At 35.8% G+C, this 14,834-nt stretch overlaps 1 protein-coding gene across 1 annotated transcript in view; it reads left to right on the top strand.

Moving 5' to 3' along the window:
* The window catches only part of SH3GL2 (SH3 domain containing GRB2 like 2, endophilin A1), a 204,133-nt gene that overhangs the window by 107,583 nt on the left and 81,716 nt on the right, over nt 1-14,834 (top strand). The gene's annotated exons all lie outside the window — the stretch shown is intronic.

Raw genomic sequence — 14,834 nt, 5'->3', positions numbered from 1 at the left:
GTTGAAAAAAATCAGTGTCGTGGAGGAAAGCAAAAGAAGGGCTGAAGGAAACATTTCAGAATTAAAGGACTAGAAAGATGTCAAAAACTATATGTCATGCATGAGCCATGACTGATATTCTGGAAAAATGAGTTTAAAAGATGTTTTGAGGATATCTAAGCAAATCACATATGGATGAGGTATGGATGATACTAGGGAATTATTTTTTTTAAGTGCTGTATTCTTGTGTGGTTATTTGAGACAAGGTACTTATTCTTAGGAGATGCTTAGTAAAATATTTGGGGATGAAGTATTAAGAAGTCGGAATTTGCTTTTACATAGTTAAGTGATATATATATGTATATATGTTTATAATATGTATACACGTAAAGAAAATATGCAAAATTGTTAAAATATATTTATGGATGATCCTTGTAGTGTTATTTTCAGTTTTTTTAAATAACACAATGGTGGAGAAATCAAGTTGATCTTATTCAAGATCTTATTCCAGCTTGATGATGGCTTAATATTAGGGAGGCTGCTAATACATTTTGCCAGATTAGGTATGAGAAAACATATATATTTATTTCTAGAAGTGATAAAGGCATTTGATACAACTCAGTACCATACCAGTAATTCTTAATAGGAATAGATTAATACTTTTTTTAGGGGGGTGTCTTTTTTTAGGGCCACACCCAAGGCCTGTGGAGGTTCCCAGGCTAGGAGTCGCATTGGATCTACAGCTGCCGGCCTATACCACAGCCACAGCAATGCCAGATCCGAGCTGCCTCTGTGAACTACACCACAGCTCACTGCAACACCAGAACCTTAACCCATTGAGCGAGGCCAGGAATTGAACATGCATCCTCATGGAAACTAGTCAGATTCATCTCTACTGAGCAGTGATGGAAACGATTAATGCTTTCTTAATCTCAGTCTTACAAACCATCATCTGCCAAAATATTAAAATATTCCCATTAGAGTCAGAAATAGCACTGTTGCTTAACTTTATTCTGGAGATAGTTTTTTTTCTTTTTCTTTTTTTTGTCTTTTGTCCTTTTAGGCTGTACCCGCAGCATATGGAGGTTCCCAGGCTAGGGGTCCGTTTGGAGGTGTTGCTGTGGGCCTACTCCAGAGCCGCAGCAACACCAGATCTGAGCTGTGTCTGCTGCGACCTACACCACAGCTCATGGCAACGCTGTAACCCTCAACCTCATGGTTCCTAGTTGGATTCGTTTCTGCTGCGCCACGACGTGAACTTCTGGAGATTCTTTATTTTTGACACATTTCAGCAAGAGAAAAAGGAGTCAGAGTATAGAAATTGGTAGAGAGAATAAAATCATCATTAGTATTGGATGATATGATTACATATGATATACATAGAAAACTTAACAGGATTAAATAGAAAAACATGACCTATATGGAAAAAAAATAGTGGTTTATATGTATATACATATAGGAACTAATACAACATTGTAAGTCAACCATACTCCAATAAAATTACTTAAAAAACAAATAGAAAAAATGAAAAACAATAAGCACAGTCATTTTAACATACAGAAATATTAGCATATTTACATACAAACAACTACTGGTTGGAAAATATAGTGAGAGAAAATACTCCATTTGCAGTTGCATCAAAAAATGATAAAGTGACTAAGAATAAATTTTTTATCTTAAAGTTAAAAAAAATAAAGTTCTTCCTTAGAAGAAGGAATAAGAAAAAGAAAAACATACCATGTTCTTTTTTGGATGAGGAGTCTCAGCATCATAAAAGTATTAGTTTTACCTAAATTACACTATTAATGTAATGTGACACTTGTAAAAAATGCTATTGTAAAATTATCATAAATTTTATGGAGAAATAATCAAGTGTAGCTTTAGAAAATATCAAGAAGGATCATAAGGTAGAACCATCCCTGACAGATACTAAAACACATTTAAAATTCTTTAGTATTCAAAACAGTGGGTTACTGGTTCATGAAGAAACAGATCTGTAGACTAGAATAATGACCCAGTGCATATGGGGATTTAATATAAGATACAGGTAGCACTTCAAATCAGTGAATACAGGATAAATATTTCAATAAATGTTATTGGGACAAATGGGTAGTCCTCTTGGTATACAGGTTGGATTCATAGCTCATATCTTATACCAGGACACATAACTAGTAGAATAAAAATTTAAATGCTTATAAATAAAACCATAAAAAGTACTAGAAGCCATGGAGGAATTTAAACAATAATCTTGGCTTGGTGAAAGCCTTTCTAATTATGACTCCAAACCCAGAAGCTATAAAAGAAAGAACCAACATATCTACCTAAAAAGAAATCATGGTTCCTGGCAAAAACTCCATAGCAGGGTCATAGAAAAATCTATTTTCTTTTTTCTTTTTTTTAAATTGTTATTTCCCCAATACAATTTTTTTTTCCTACTGTACAGCATGGCAACCCAATTACACATACATGTACACATTATATTTTCTCACATTAACATGCTCCATCATAAGTAACCAGACGTAGTTCCCAGTGCTACATAGCCGAATCGCATCACTATTCCATTATAAAGGCAATAGTTTGCATCTGTTAACCCCAAACTCCCAATCCATCCCACTCCCTCCCCCTCCCCCTTGGCAACCACAGGTCTGTTCTCCAAGTCCATGATTTTCTTTTCTGTGGAAAGGTTCGTTTGTGCTGTATATTAGATTCCAGGTATAAGTGATATCATATGGTATTTATCTTTCTCTTTCTGACTTCACTCAGTATGAGAGTCTCTAGTTCCATCCATGTTGCTGCAAAGGGCATTATTTCATTCTTTTTTATGGCTGAGTAGTATTCCACTGTGTATATATACCACACCTTCCTAATCTAATGGTCTGTTAGTGGATATTTGGATTGTTTCCATGTCTTGGCTAAATTTAAACACTTGGAAGAGTAAAGAAAAAAACATAATCAGCTCTTATGCACCCACCCCTAATTTTAACCATTATCAACTCATGTCTAATCTTATTTTTTTTTTTGTCTTTTGTCTAATCTTATTTATTTTGAAACTAATTTTTGGTGTCATATAACTTCGCCCTCAAAATATGTATGTATGTATGTGTGTTTCTGTGTATATAAAAGACCTTTCTAAAAACACAGTGAAATACCATATCACAACAAAAAATTAATGATTCTTTAGTATCTGTGATTATGTTTGAGTAGGAAAATGAATTTTCTTATATTAATAATCACATAAATACATATCCACATGTGTGAATGTATGTATATATGTGTATATGTATATATATGACATATTCTTTGACCTTGAAAATATTAAAAAATAACATGAGAGGGAATATGCTGCAGAAATTCCTATTAAACTAAATTTAGACACTTCCCTCTTGCAATGTGTTCCACATGTTCTTGAATCTGTTAGTGTCTTGCAGTCAGATGGTTGTGTCACCTGATTATCCTTTTGTTAATCCTGGATCTTGCTCTGACGTGAATGAAGCTAGTTGCTTTATCCTGCCCTTAGAAATCTCTTAGGACTGTGACAGATGACAACACATCAGTCTACTAAATCCTTCAAGGTGTGTACACACTAGACATAGGCAGGAACCTCCATTTCTTGAAAGAGGCCTCAACCCAAATGAGATGTGGAGGCAGTCTGGGTGCCTCCAGAATTTCTGACCCAAATGAAAATCAGCTACATTCTATGAGTAGGGAAATATTTTAAGGGCTTTGTGTCTCAGAAAAATAAACAATAAAAGTATTATTTTTTTAAACAACTAGACTAAGGGAGTCTCTTTTCATGAGGATATTTAAGGTGCTGTGAGCCCACCTAACTGGGAGATTGATTGAAGTTGAATCTTGATAATCAGAATAATACATTTGACTTTTAAAATGAGTGTGACTGTTTGGAATAACATGTGCCAGTTTCGTCCAATTTGTAAATAGACTTTGGATTTTAATTAAAACATAGAATTGTACTATTTGAGAATTTATCCTTTTTTTTTCCCCCTAAGTAGCTAAGGGACTCTCTTAGGGTCACTCAGGAGGGCCTGGATTCCAGATCTCCCAGTCCCCATGGCTGTCCCCTTTCTGCAGGATTATGCTTCTTTTCACACCTTTAAATTAGTTACTTTCATTTCCTTAGAGTGCCTGCTGAAGTTTTCGGTAGGGCACAATAGACATGAATGTATTTTTATGGTCTCTTAGTTTAAACTTTTCCTCCATATCACCTGTGATGCTAGCACTGTTTAATGAACTTACTAGGCTCTAAATTGCTGTCAGATGCATCAGGAGCAGTTGCTATTCCTAAAGAAACCCATAGCTCCCTTTATTTTTCTCTTTTCTTAACCCTGATAAACTTTTGTGGTCATTTATCTCTGTCAAAAAAAATGAATAAATGCAGTGTGTTGAGTCTTTCCTGTGTTCAGTTACATTATCCACATGGTTTGTCTTCATTGTTATTTCTTTTGTGTGCATGGAAAGGTTTTATTTATGAAGGAAGATCTGCATCTCCTCCCCACCCCCACTCAGCTTCAGATGTCTCATAGGTGAGCAAATTACTGGGCTCTTCCTCATTTGTCCCTCCCTTCTGATGTCCAAGGCTAATCTATACTCTTAAGATGAATAATGCCATTTAAAAAATAGCATTCTGCTTCCCATACAGGCGAGACTTAATTAAGAGCCAGAAAAGGCCAGAGAAAGCTGCTGTAGGGTTTTGCCTCAAAAAAATCAGCAATGTATTTGCTAAGAGACATGTAGCCTCTCAGGGTAAAAAGGGACTTATACACAATATCTTTGTACAGCCACTTGACATGTAAGGACCCTGCACTGCTGACCCAGTGGGGGTTTGACCAGAGACCAGAAACTTAGGAGGACAGCTAGAATGACAGAAGGAGCCTTGGTGTATGATCAGACCATCCAGAATGGCTATTCCCTTGCTCTCTGTGTGTCCCCTGTTGAACCAGTGCCTGCCTCACCTGGACCCTGCTCACATGACTGATCTTCCTATATACATACCCCCCACCCCAGCCAGTGGTTGCTCTAGCACTAGATCAGAACCTTTCCACCGTGATAGCTTAGCTTATCAGAGAGGTGATGAGAGGCATGCCCCTCTGCTAGTTTCCTTGTTAACAGATGAGCCAACCTACCTTCACTTCCCCCTATAACTGGTAAAGCCTCCCCACCACCACCCGACCCCAGGAGTGAAGGCTACTGCCATGTCCTGCTCCACTGACAGCTACACATGATGGGATGTTGTTCTAGGACCTTGCTTCAGATATGTAAGATTTCCCACCCATTAAACCATTAATGTCTCTGTTGCTGACTGCTGGCTCTTTCTTCGGTTTCAAGGATGGGCAAGTACAGGGCTTGCAGGCCTGCAGGGTACAGCCCAACACTTGGCTTTTTGTAGATCTGTATCCTGAGTGCAACGTGTGCTCTGTTACCTTGGGCAAGATCCTCACCTTTGTGATCCTTGATGTCTTTATTGTAATCTCATTAGACTGTTGTGAGAATTCAGTGAGATTGCAATAACTATTATTCTCAACTAGTCCATCACCTTATTCAGTACTTTGAAGCTGAGCTGAAGGCATTTTCTAGTTCTCATCTCTTGGTTCCAAGTCTACCTCTTGGGGCTATGCAAAAATGCTTGTAATTGCAGTACGTGTCCTCTAGGGGCATTTAGTTTCAGATCTCCATTCTCTCTAGCACTGTTTATTGTCCTTTGTGTATTTGAAAGCTGTGTAATTAATGGGCAGATGCAGGCAGAACATTGGTTAGCTGGTGGCACCATATAGCATTCTCTGTGATCTGCTTGTACCTCGCTACATTATTTTGAGTTTATGCTCCATAGTCTCATTTGTGAACTTAGTGTGTTTATAAACAGAAGCTCAACTTAAATTTAAATGTTTCATTTTAGTCATCCATTGATGTGTAAAATTACTCACTTTTTGGAGAATATATACATATGTTTCAACCATAAAGTGAGAGTTATCATTAGTACCAAACATTTACTTTATAGGTTTTAGAGCTTACCCCTAAATTCTTATCTTTAAGATAGCACAGCCTATACATAAGTCTGTTTCACTTGCTATTGATAATCAAAATCTTGTCCCAACACAAATAGGTATTAAAGCAACCCCACAGACATACATGATGTCACACATACTCATCACATGTGCTTACTCTGTACATTCCCCTGCCCCTCATACAGGGTGAGACCTAGAGAGGCAGATTTTCACATTTATCCTTTCAGAAGCATGTGGATTTTATGCATCCTGCCCATTATAATAAATAGAGTGTTCAGAGAGAATTCAGCAGATCTTTCTGTCTGGGCACCTCCGTTTTGAGTGTTCTGTGACTCAGCGCTGCCCTCAGCACCTCTGAAGTGGGTCTGGGATGGTCTGTCCCTGAAATCTGGACTCTTCTTGTTATCTTATCCTCTTTCCTCCTCTCGTAGTCATCTTCACTTTTTCCAGGTGCTGTGCCTGCTTCTCAACATTATTATTATCACCTCCAGGCCTTACTTCTTCCTTTATGGTTTTTCTTTTTTTGTCTTTTTGCCATTTCTAGGGCCGCTCCTGCGGCATGTGGAGGTTCCCAGGCTAGGGGTCGAATCGGAGCTGTAACCTCCAGCCTATGCGGTATCCGAGCCATATCTGCAACCTACACCACAGCTCACGGCAACGCCGGATCATTAACCCACTGAGCAAGGGCAGGGACCGAACCCGCAACCTCATGGTTCCTAGTCGGATTCGTTAACCACTGCGCCACAACGGGAACTCCCCTTTATGGTTTTTCTACAATTTCCCTTATACTTTAGTTTTTTTCTCATAATAAGTTATGCTGCATTTTGCTTCAGCTTAACCGCTTGTCACATTTCATACATTTATATTTTTTATTTTTTGGACTGGAGTCTTGGCCCTGTTTCATGTCAGCTGTTTCTTTGTAGAGAAATTTTACCTTGAGGAATTGAGGAGCCCTGAAGTAGAACAGTTCCAGTTTGGAACTGATGAGCTTTTAAACATGTAAAATTTGAGGGTGGATGTGTTAGATCTTGACTTTCTTAGAAACTCTTCAAATATACAGTCAGCAAATACATATGATTATGTTACATTGCACTCATAAATTCAGTGTTCCCTAACCACAAGCACCATGGTCCCGTCTCTCTAGTGGCTTGAACAGACCACTTTAGTTACTCTCATGTAGCTCAGATCGTAAATGCCCCTTGTTGTGCTTCCACTTTGCTATGTGAAGGACGTCCACTTCTGAGCTCAGTTTTAAAAGTGCTATTTAAAGTCTGTCTGCATGGCACCATTTAAGAAATTAGGCTATGCAAATCCAACCTGATTACAAGATTCAGGTCTAAGCAAATTCGAAGTGCATTTGAGGTTCTTCGCTACCATAGGTCTTAGATTTTACTGGAATTGAAAAACTGAATTTTTGATTTTTAAAGTTTTATGCAAGAAGTCTGCTTCTGATACCAGTGGATCTTCTTTAATTCTGAGTCCTAACTGACCAGGCTGTAATTTTTCTCCATATTCAGAAGTTGATTCTGTAGCCTTGATATACTTTTATCAGATTACTTCCTGTGTCATGATTCTTACTCCTGTCAAAACACTTGTTCCTAATGTAGATAAAGTGTTCAGCCCAGGGATTCTGCTAATCTATAATGTTCCTAATTGAGCAGGTTGAAGTGTTTCCCAAGCCTTGCTCATTTATAGTCCATGGAGAATGCGCTTGGCCTGGAAGAAGAGGCTTGTTTTGTTTACTTGAGTCTTAGTTGTGAGAGTGAGCACTCCTTTACAGTGACCTGGCATGGGCCAAGGGCAACACTCCCCTTTTAGACCCGGCTTATCAATAGAAAGCCCAATAGTGTGGTCTGTGACTTTTTCTCCTATGGCAATGTAGTATGGAAAGCCAGAAGCATAAATTATTGGAAAATCTGACATTTTTCTTCAACGGAAAGATTGATGGATTTTTTTTTTTTAATCAAGCAGTCATCTAGTGTGCATGGTTGGAAACTGTAATTTATCTAAGTTTGAATTGCTGTTTCAGAAAAACCATTATCCCTAATCTTTTATCAGGTTTAGCTGCATGCTGAAGTACTCTTCTGATATCTTCTTATTAGATGGTGAAACCATTTTTGCTCTGTGTTTGAGTGTAAAACAGAAGCTTGTTAAACCTCTAATCAAGAAGTCATACCAGATTCCTACTCTCAGAGGCAAGAACATATTTCCAGTATGGCGTGTGTGTATAAAATCAAAGGCCCAATCCATACACAGATGCATGATAACGCCTCCATATTCATGAGGATGCATGCTAAATACTAGTCTGTTTCTGGTACTACAACTATCCTTTGAGTGAATTGTGTGACATTGGTCTCTTTTCCTTTGCTGTGCTCATTAGCAGGGCTCCCAGACTGCATCATAAGGAACTTAAGAATGAAAATGTAAAGTAAGATATGAATAACTACACGTTACATGTAAAGAAAAGAGGTTTTCTCATTACATATATATATATATATATATATATATATATATATATGTCTACTTTGTGTACATTACACACACACACGTACATTTAACTTATATTCTGTCTCCTCTGTTATGTTGTGTATTTCACAATAGGGCAATATTTTTATCCTCTGGGCAGCAGAGCTGTCATTAATTCAAATATGTATCAAATTTCTACTATGTTCTAGGCACTATGGAAGTATATTGAAGATAAAGATGAATAACTATGAATCTTTATATCAAGTAGCTTAGAGCCTCCTGAGGGATATAAAACCATTAATTATAGATTTGGGGAAGTGCTAATAGCTACTATATGTACAAGGTGCTTTGGAACCTTGGAAGAAGGAGCAAAGTCCTTGGGATAGGAGGACTCAGGGTAACATGGAATTGTCTGGGAAGGACCCCCTATGTTGAGAAATCTCAGTTTCACCCTAAAGTCAATTAGGGAACCATTAATGAATTTTAAGCCTTGGACTGCCATGGCCAGATTTGCCCTCTAGGAAGTTCACTCTGTGGACTACAATTTAAGAATGAGGGGATAAAGTTCCTCCTCAAAAAATTCAACATGGAATTACCATGTGATCCATCAAGTCCTCTTCTGAGTAAATGCTCCAAAGAATTGAAAGTAGAGTACACCATATTCACAGCAGTATAATTCACAATAGCCAAAGGATAGAAACAATCCCGAGGTCCATGGCAAATAGATGGATGGATGAACAAAATGTGGCATATGGATATGATAGAATATTATTCAGCCTTAAAAAGGAAGGAAATTCTGACAATGCTACAACGTGGATGCACCTTGAAGATGTTATGCTAAGTGAAATAAACCAATCGTCATCTGTGAATGTGATAGTAGCACCTGTTTCATAAAACATCTGGATGGTCCTGCATAATTAGTGAATTAATTTGTCTAAACTGTGGTATATGGAATGATTGGCCAAAGGGAACCTGCTGTATAGCACAAAGAACTTTACCTAATATTTTGTGATAAGCTATGCAGGAAAAGAATCTGAAGGAGAATGAATGTGTGTACATGTATAACTGAATCACTTTGTTGTATAGAAGAAATTATGACAACATTGTAAATCAACTACACTTCAGTAAAACTTTAAAAAAAGGAAAAATGCTTCAAAGGATGCCCACCTGCTACATAACTCCTCATATTAGCTTCTGCTGCTGCTTTTGCTGCTAGTATTATTACTCCTATTACCTATCAGAGTGGCCAAAATTAAAAAGCTTGCCATAGTAAGTGTTGGTGAGTATTTAGAGCAACAAAATCTCTCATAAACTGTCATTGGGATGTAGAACGGAACAACAACTTTGTAAAATGGTTTGTGAGTTCCCTAAAAACCTAAGTGTAAAACTAGTATAAGATCCAGCCATGACACTCCTTGACTTACCCAAGAGAAAAGGAAGCACTTGTCCATATAAAAATGTGTATATGAATATTCAGAGAGTCTTTATTTGTAATACCACAAAACTGGAAACCATCCAAATACCCGTCAACAGGTGTACATGACGAACAAACCCATATATACATACAATGGAATACTATTTGGCAGTATAAAGAAATGAGCTATTTATATGTATGTAAATATGGATGAATCCCAAAATAATTATGTTGATTGAAGTGCATTAAAAATAGAGTACATACTGTATAATTGTATTTATATAAAATTGTAGAAAATGCAAATTAATCTAGAATAAGAGAAAGAATATCAGTGTTTGCCTGGGAAGACAGGTGTAACAGAGAATGACTATGGAGGGGCCTGAGAAAAATTTGGGTACTTACTTTCTGGAATTCATGAATAGTTTCATGAACGTATGCGTTAAACCTTTGCATATGTTAAACCTTTGCAAACTATACTTCAGATAGGTACAGTCATTGCATGTCAACTGTGTCTCAATAAAGCTGTTAAAAATAAGACATCCCATCAGAGTCAGAGAAGCAAGATTAATATGCTATATCCTATCCTACTATTGTGAGTAGGGTTTTTAATTTTAGCCACTTCGATAGGTATACATTGGTATTTTATTGTGGTTTTAATTTGTGTGTATATTGACTAATAATGCTGAGCATGTTTTAATGTTTATTTGCCATTCCTGCATTTTCTTTGATGATACATAATATCACATCTTTTGCCCATTTATTGGGTTATTTTCTTACTGAGTTCTGGAATTATTTATATACTGTGGATATAAGTTCTTCATCAGATAGATGCTCGGTAAATATTTGGTTCCAGTGTATGGCTTGACTTTTCATTTTCCTAACACTGTCTTTGGAGGAGCAAAAGATTTTAATTTTGATGAAGGTCTAATTCATAATTTTTTTCTTTTAAAATTCATGATTTTGATGTTATATATATATTTTTATATTTTTTTATTTTTTATTTTTTTATTTTTTGTCTTTTTGCCTTTTCTAGGACCACTCCTGGGGCATATGGAGGGTCCCAGGCTAGGGGTCTAATTGGAGCTGTAGCCACCGGCCTACGCCAGAGCCACAGCAATGCGGGATCCGAGCCGCGTCTGCAACCTACACCACAGCTCACAGCAACGCTGGATCCTTAACCCACTGAGCAAGGCCAGGGATCAAACCCACAACCTCATGGTTCCTAGTCAGATTCGTTAACCACTGAGCCACATCGGGAACTCCTGATGTTATATCTAAAAAATATTTGCCTAATCCAATATTACAAAGCTTTTGTCCTGTGCTTACTTTTAGAAGTTTTATTGTTTTAGGTATTAGAGTTAAATTTATGAACAGTTGGAGTTAATTTTTTTTGTACATGGTGGAAGATGAGGATTGAAGTGTTTTGTTTGTGGACATGGATATAAAATTGTTATAGTACCATTGGTTGAAAATTATTCTTTCTTCACTGAATTGTCTCTTCATCTCTGTTTAAAGAAAACAACCAGTCCTGTATATCTGGGTTAATTCCTGGACTCTGCTCTGTTATACTGATTTGTCTATTTGATGTCAGTGTAACAATGTCTTGATTATTGTAACTTTATAATAAATCTTGAAATTAGAAGTGTTACTCCTTCAACTTTTTTTCTAAGTGTTTTGGCTTTTTATTTTCTTCATATATCTGTTTGGATTTTAGAATCTGTTTGTCACTCTCTCCACACACCCAAAAGACTGTTAGAATTTTGATTGAGATTGTGTTCAATCTGTGGATAAGAATGGAGAAAGAGATCTGAACAATACAGAGTCCTCTGACCCATGAACAAGGTATATCTCTCCATTTATTTAGATCTTTTAAAATTTTCTTTCAGCAGCAGTGTTACACTTTCCACTGCACAAATCTTGCTTCATTTTTTCACATTTATTTCCCAATATGGTATGTTTTTGATGCCTTTATTTAAAATAGTATTTTCATTTCAATTTCTGATTGTTTGTTATTAAATAGAAATACAATTGATTTTTATATATCCTAAAACACTGATAAACTCACTTACTAGTTCTAGTAGCCTTTTTGGTAGATTACATTGCATTTTCTGCAGAGAGAATGGTGCCAATTGTTTTCTTCTTTGAGTTTTCTTATTTCTCTTTCTGGTTTTATTACATCATAATAATAAATACTTTCAGTGGCTAAAAGCTTTGTTACAGTGTTGAATAGAAATATTAAGAATAAATATCCTTGTGAACATTCTTACTTTGTTCCTGATCATGGCAGGAAAAACTCCATTTTTTTTTTTTTTTTAACTTTACCGTTAAGTGTGATACTGCTTGTAGACGTCCATTTTAATTTACGGACATTCTTTCCTACTTCTAAATTGCTGAGAGTTTTTGGATGTTAAATTTTGTCAAATGATTTTTCTGCATCTATTCAGATGATTATATGATCTTGCTTCTTCAGTTCCTTATATGGTGATTGATTATTTTTTGTTTTTTATTGAAGTATAGTTGATTTACAGTGTTATATTAGTTTTTGGTGTATAGGAAAATGATTCAGTTATATACATACACATATGTATATATAAATACATATATATATGTGTGTGTGTATATACACACACATACACACATATACATGTACTTTTTCATTGTGGTTTATTACAGGATATTGAATATGGTTCCCCATGCTATACAGTAGGACTTTGTTATTTATTTTATATATAGTAGTATTTACTAATCCCAAGCTCCTAACTTATCCCTTCTTCCCTTTCTCATTTGGTAACCACAAGTTTTCTTTCTGTCCATGAGTCTTTTTCTGTTTCGTTCATTTATATTATATTTTAGATGTCATATATATGTGACATCACATGGTATCTGTCTTTCTCTGTCTGATGTACTTCACGTTGTCTGATAATCTCTTAGTTCATCCATGTTGCTGCAGATGGCATTATTTCATTCTTTCTTATGGGTGAGTAATACTCCTCTGTGTGTGTGTGTGTGTGTGTGTGTGTGAGTCTGTGTGTGTATGTTTGTATGTATATGTATGTGTGATGTGTATATACACATGTGCACTACATCTTCTTTATATATCTTCTGATGACCATTTAGGTTGCTTCCATGTCTTGTGTATTGTAAATAGTGTTGCTGTGAATATTGAGGTCCACGTATCTTTTTGAATTATAATATTATCTAGATATATGCCCAGGAATGGGATTGCTGATTCACGTTACAACTCTATTTTTAGTTTTTTAAGGAATCTCTGTACTGTTTTCCACAGTGGCTGTGTTAATTTACATTCCCTCCAACAATGTGAGAGGGTTCCCCTTTCTCCACACCCTCTCCAGCATTTATGTGTAGACCTTTTCTTAATATTCATTCTTACCAGTGTGAGGTAGCATCTCTTTGTAGTTTTGATTTGCATTTCTCTAATAATTAGTGACGTTGAGCATCTTTTCATGTGCCTATTGGCCATATATATGTTTTCTTTGAAGAAATGTCTCTTTGGGTCTTCTGCCCATTTTTTGATTAGGTTATTTGGCTTTTTGTTACTGAGTTATATGAGCTGTTTTGTGTATTTGTGGGGATTAAGCATTTGTCTGTCAAATCATTTGCAAATACTTTCTTCCATTTGTAGGTTGTTTTTTCATTTTGTTGATGATTTCCTTTACTGTGCAAAAGCTTGATTAGGTCCTGTTTGCTTATTTTTGCTTTTATTTCTGTTGCCTTGGGAGACTGACCTAAGAAAGCTGGCTGTGATTCATGTCAGAAAATGTTTTGACTATGTTGTCCTCTAGGAGTTTAATAGTATCCTGTCTTATATTTAATTCTTTAAACAATTTTAGGTTTATTTTTGTGTTTGATGCGAGGGAACGTTCTAACTTCCTTGATTAACATGTAGCTGTCCACCTTTCCCAGCATCACTTGCTGAAGAGACTGTCTTTTCTTCATTTTGTATTCTTGCCTCCTTTGTCTAAGATTAATTGACTGTAGGTATGTGGATTTATTCCTGGTCTCTATTCTGTTCCATTGATCCACATGTGTGTTTTAGCACAATACCAGGTGATTTTGATTACTATAGCTTTGCAGTATTGTCTGAAGTCTGAGAGGATTATGCCTCCTGCTTTGTTCTTTTTCCTCAGGATTGCTTTGGTTGATGGATTCTTTTGAAAGTTAATCTATTTTTTTTAAAGTTATTTTGGATGATTCCTTTTTTTAATTACTCAATTTTATTAAATTTATAGTCATACAGTGATCATAACATCCCTGTTTTATAGCATACCCTGTGTTCCCGGGATAAACTTAATAGTCCTTTAAATATTGTAAAATCTGTAGTGATGTCACCTCTCCTATTTCTAATATTGCTAATTTGTGTTTTTATTTTTTCCTGATAAACCTGCCTAGATATGTATCAATTTTTCTGATTGTCTCAAAGAAACTGCTTTTTTATTGATTTTTCTCTTATTTTCCTGCTTTTTATTTCATTGATATTTGTTTTGAACTTATATATATATGTATGTATGTATGTATGTATAGACACATACACTCTGTGTGTGTGTGTGTGTGTGTGTGTGTGTGTATGTATCATATATTTAACCATGTAACATTTTGTGTACTCTTCATTTTTCATGGTGATCTAGATTTCCATCTGGTAACATTTTTCTTTTCCCTGAAAAACTTCCTTTAATGTTTCTTCTAGTATGGTGATAAATTATTTCAGTTTTTGTATGTACAAATATGTTTTTATGTTGCCTTTGCTTTGAAAGGTCTTTTCCTTGAATATAGTATTTTTGGATGGCAGTTTTTTCTTTTAATACTTTAAAGTTGTTGCCCCATAATTTTTTGTTTTGTATTATTTATGCCATCAACTAGAATTTTTATTCCCTTAGTCCTCTGTATTTAGCATGTCTTTTTTTCCTTAGGCTTAGATGAAAAGGAAAGTTGTTTCT

Source organism: Sus scrofa, chromosome 1, assembly GCF_000003025.6.
Source record: "Sus scrofa isolate TJ Tabasco breed Duroc chromosome 1, Sscrofa11.1, whole genome shotgun sequence".
NCBI classification, from domain to species: Eukaryota; Metazoa; Chordata; class Mammalia; order Artiodactyla; family Suidae; genus Sus; species Sus scrofa.
Note: the sequence above shows the minus strand (reverse complement) of the source record. Positions and strands in the feature narration are given on the sequence as shown.